The sequence below is a fragment of the Arachis ipaensis genome, chromosome B04 (genome assembly GCF_000816755.2).
Source record: "Arachis ipaensis cultivar K30076 chromosome B04, Araip1.1, whole genome shotgun sequence".
NCBI lineage: Eukaryota > Viridiplantae > Streptophyta > Magnoliopsida > Fabales > Fabaceae > Arachis > Arachis ipaensis.
In genome coordinates, this window is record NC_029788.2 from 39065217 (window position 1) to 39070592 (window position 5376).

Consider the following 5376-nt stretch of genomic DNA (forward strand, 5'->3'; position numbering starts at 1 on the left):
AGTCAAAATTAAAGAAAAAGTGCTTGATCTAGATTACCACTTCACTTAATCATTGTCAATCTAATCAATCCCCGGCAACGGCGCCAAAAACTTGATGAGATATTTTGGTGAGAAACATAAATCTCTCCCAAAACACCCAAAACTAACCGGCAAGTGCACCGGGTCGCATCAAGTAATAATAACTCACGGGAGTGAGGTCGATCCCACAGGGATTGAAGGATTGAGCAATTTTAGTTTAGTGGTTGATTTAGTCAAGCGAATCGAGTGTTGGTTGAGTGATTTGTGACTTGCAGAATGTAAATCGCATGAAATTAAAGAGAGCAGGAAATTAAATTGCTGAATCTTAAAGAACAAGAAATTAAATGGTAGAAAATTAGAGTGCAAGAAATGTAAATTGCGGAATCTTAAAGTGCAAGGAATGTAAATTGCTTGAAATGTAAAGGGGATTGGGATGTGGATTTGCAGAATTTAATCAAGGAAAAGTTAAATTGCATTAAACAGAAGAGTAAAAGGGAATTGGAAATCTACTCAATTAGCTTGCTTGTAGCTCAAGAAAGTGCATAATTCTAATGAAAACTAAAGAAAAAGACTAGTTAAAATGGGCTAAGATGACTTGTCATCAGTACGCGTGGATCTTCGAATTTTTCCCCTGACGCGTAGGCGTCTTGTGCGCGTCCGCGTCGCTTACTGAGCGTGGCGTTCTTTCTTTGAACGCAATGTTACTCTGCTCTACCCTTCTTCCTCTTCATTTTTCACCTGAAATCAACCAAACATATACATCAAAGCCTTGGCATGATCATCAAATCTTGCATCTTTCATATTATCAACTAAATCTTGCAAGAAATCTAATGAAAATGCATAAAATTACCAATGTTTGATTGAATCAAGACAAGCATGAAATTCTCACTCAAACACTTATTTGTTGCCTAAAAATGTATGAAAACCAAATAAAAACTAATGAAATAGGCTTGCGAAACTAGCCTAAGATGACTTGTCATTACAGGGAGGAGTGGAGGAAGACGCGGTGGCTGCCAGAAAGGGAGAGGCGCTGGACAGGGCTCGACGATGGAGGGTGAAGGGGCATTCAAAGAACTTCCATAGAGGAGAAAAACGCAGCGTTTGCCCAGTTGAGTGGTTTAGCCTTCCTTCTCCTTTAGGTTCTTTAAATTTCGTGGGTGGCTAGCTACCGAGCTCAATGCAGTCAATTATTGCTAGGGTTTTGCCGTTTTGGTGTGCTTCAGAGGGGAGGAAAAGTGTTGAATCCTTCTCCACGAATCAGATCCCAAAATATGAACCCTAGAGTCGAACCCCGAGGTAACGACGGAGAAGCGTTGATCTTCCAACGATGGCAAGTTTCTGAACTTTCCGATGGACGGATTCCAGAGAAGGAGATTTTTGGAAACGGTTAAGAGACAGAGAGAGAGGATAGGAAGAGGAGAGAAGAAGATGAAGAATACTAAAGGTTTCTAAACCCAGATGAAGAACAATTTTGGTTTTTTATTTTTTTAATATGTTTAACACGGATGAAGAACAATTTTGATTTTTTGTTTTTTTTAATATGTTTTTGTTTTGTTGTTTCAATTATTTGAAACTATAAAATTAAGATTAACTGAATTCTAAAATTTGATTAATTTAAAAGGATATTTTTGTCTAATCAAATAAAGAAAGGATGTTTAAGTCTTTTTTATAAAATTAAATAAATAAATGTTTTTTATTTTTATTTTTATTTAATGAAAAGGGTATTTTAGTAAAAGTGGTGATATACTATATATTTAAAAAAAATTAAATGCTGACGTGGAAAATAAATTCCACATGTCTTATTGTTATTTGTTTATATTTTAAACATATCAGTACGTATGAATTTATCATCGTACCGTAGCAAACACCATTGTGAAATATTAAAGCATTGTCATTGAATTAAAAATTTATTTCTGATTTATTTTGTGTTTCTTTACATATCTATAAGTTATAGGATCTTGAACATATTTTTTCTTCCACTTTTGTTGGAAAGTGATATTCTATATATTGAAAATAAAGATGATTTTAGATATATAATAAAAGCATAGTTGAGTGGTTTAAAGAAAATGAGAAGATTAATTGAGAACAATTTATTTCAATATTTATGTGTAGAATATAGTGTGTATTTGGATTAAAGTTTGTAAATGACATTGCATAAAATTAATTTGTAAAATTGATTTTGGTTAAAAGTGAGTTGGTGTTAATGTGATTTATGTTTGATAACTTTCTATCAAAATAGATTATAATAAAATAAATGTTATTTGGATTATATTGTTCAAAATCACTTTTAAGTGAAAATTTATTAAAAATAACATGAATTTTAATAAAACTAAAATTTTTAGCTTCCTATAAACGCACGTTAAGAACGTAAAATTATTTTAATATTTAGAATAAAAAAATATTCAAACATAACAAGAAAATATTTAATATACTCAAATGTGTCTTCCTTCTTGTTAACGCTAAACCAAGTACAGCCGTACAATTTGAAAAGAAACCTACTTTAAGAAGGCAATGAACACAAACTGCCCAAGATAAGACACGTTAACTAAAAGTGAGCAACGGATGCAGTAGTTACATAAGTGGATTAAACCATTAAAGAGGATTGTATAGGGCTTTATATTTTAATGGCATTTTAATAATATGTATTAAGAGTTGAAACCATACAAAAAAATATTGTGGTTGTTAGTCACGAATTTTGTATTTCGATCTTGTTTGGTAGGTCGGCTACCGGATGGTTCAGGTTGGTACTTCGGTTGATGAGAGGGGAATCACCTGATTCCAGGTTGCTGGGTTGGAGGGAGTGCAGCCGACGTCCCGAGCTCTTCGTGTGGAGAGGGGTGTGTCACCTGCAAAGACATTCCGACGCTCAAGTCAATAAGATGCGCAGGTGAAAAAGGGTGAGTGGTATGTGACGTACCCTGGGGAAAGGGCAGGACCTTCCCCATATATACCATGTCAAAGGTGGGCCCATCAAGGACAGGCCCACCTTCCTTGATGCCTCCTTCTCACAGCTGTATCGTAGTTGTCAGGGACGCGTGTCTGGGTTGGCGACTGAGCGTCTCGCTCCCGACCGTCCGGGTCGGGTGGTGCTCGGGTCGGGTGGCCCGCTAGTGGTTTGGGCCAGGCCGTAACAGTGACCCCAACGCGTCAGCAATGATTGTGAAGATGGTTGGTGGCGCGTTATCTCTTATTCCGTGTGTTGTCGCCAGGTCGGCCGCCCGTGGAGGGGACGTGCCTCTTGCGCGCGTGTCTGTTTGTTGCTGAGGTGACCGTTTATCGCCTCGTTCCTCGTGCGGAGCATTAAATGCTCATAATGGGTTGGAAAATCCTGTGCGCAAAGACTATTTTGCCCCTAGGCCTTTCGCGCTTCCTGAGTGGCAGTTTTAAACAGTTTTGCATTTGTTTTCCTTTCCCACTCTTGCTTCTCCTATTTTCTTCTTCTTCACTCCCAAATATCCCAAAGCCTCGTTCTAGCATCCTTGTGCATCTCTTTTTTCTTCCAAGTTTTCGCAACCAATTCAGGTAAACATTGATCCCTTCTCTTTTCTGCTTCAAGGTTCTCTTATCTTTACTGTTGGCTTTTCTGTACGTTTGCTATTTGTGCTTGTTTCTTGTCCTTGCTGCTTGCTTGATTCGTATGTTAGATAATTTTAGTGTTAAATAGGTGCGTTAGGGGGTTACCATTCCAAGATGTCCACTTTCTTGACTTAGATTGTGCCTTAGCCATACTTGATTTTACTTTTTGGGTAGGTTGAGTATAGTTTCTGGGTTTTTCCGAGCTCCCGACCTGTTAGACTAACCAAGTGGTAACCCCACTGTAGGTATGCCTCGTGTCGTCTCATGGGCTTCCACCTCCGCCGCGGGCTATGACCCATATGCTTGGGTTGTTTCCGACTTAAAAGACTCTCCAAACCAGATGGCCGAGGAGGAGCTAACGGAGTTCCAACAAGGCGAGTACCTGTGCGGAGGGACAGACGAGTAGGCTAATTACGACGTCTTCGTCCCTGCCCCCAGCGAGCGGTTATACAAAATTAATTTCCACTCTCCCCGGGTTGCCGACTAGATCTGGATTTATAAGGCCATGTTCACCCAGGTGGGATTTCGCATCCCGTTTTCCTCTTTTCAAATGGCGCTCCTTAACCGGATATCCGTTGCGCCGTCACAGCTGCACCCGAACAGCTGGGCTTCCATCCGTTGTTTCGAGATGGTATGCGAGTATTTGGAGCTGCCGGTGTCTGTTGATGTTTTTCTCTTTTTCTTCAACCTTACAAATCCTTCCAAGGTGGGGAAAGCGAGGAAGGGGTTCATGTCCTACCGATCTGCCCAGTGTCGGAGGATCTTTGACTTATTCGAGGACTCATATCATGGGTTCAAGGATAAGTATTTTAAGGTGCGTCCAGTCAAGGATCGCCACCCCTTTTGTTTGTCGTTGGAGGGGGAACGGCTTATCCCAACGTACTGGAGTTTTGGGGCTGGGTCTAACACCTTCATTAAGGTGACTTACAAGGGAATGTCTGCCACGGACAAGAGAATTGCCGACGTGTTGTGGGCTGTTTTCAGGAAGAACCATGTGAACCCCCACCTCCTTATGGGTGAGCGGGAGTTCGCCAGGAATTATATTTGTGAGCTGTTTTGCCTTGTGTTTTTTTCATTGTTATCGCTTTTATTTGGTTTTTCCGGCTTCACGACTAACACGTTTGTTTGTCCTATGCAGTGGAGATGTCGGCTTCGGTGACGAGGCTTGAGGATTTGTATAAGACCTTCCTGGAGGAGAGTGATGAGGAGAAAGCCGACGAGAAGGTTGACAAGAAACCGGAGAACCCTCCTGAGGAGAAGAAAGATCAGTCAGTGCCTTCACCTCGTGACACCGGGATGTCTAACAAAAACTTTGCCGGGTCTTATGCTTCCTCGGTTCATGAGGAAATGGCCGGCATCGGGCATTCGTCCACCTCCCGACAAGAGGATCCCGACTTGAAGCTTATCCCCACTCCCAAGAGGCAGAAGGCGTCCTCTAGCCCTGAGGGAACTTGATGAGCGGATAATTTATACGCTTTTTGACATTGTTTTTAGTACGTTTTTAGTAGGATCTAGTTACTTTTAGGGATGTTTTCATTAGTTTTTATGTTAAATTCACATTTCTGGACTTAACTATGAGTTTGTGTGTTTTTCTGTGATTTCAGGTAATTTCTGGCTGAAATTGAGGGACTTGAGCAGAAATCAGATTCAGAGGTTGAAAAAGGACTGCTGATGCTGTTGGATTCTGACCTCCCTGCACTCAAAGTGGATTTTCTGGAGCTACATAACTCGAAATGGCGCGCTTCTAATTGCGTTGGAAAGTAGACATTCAGGGCTTTCCAG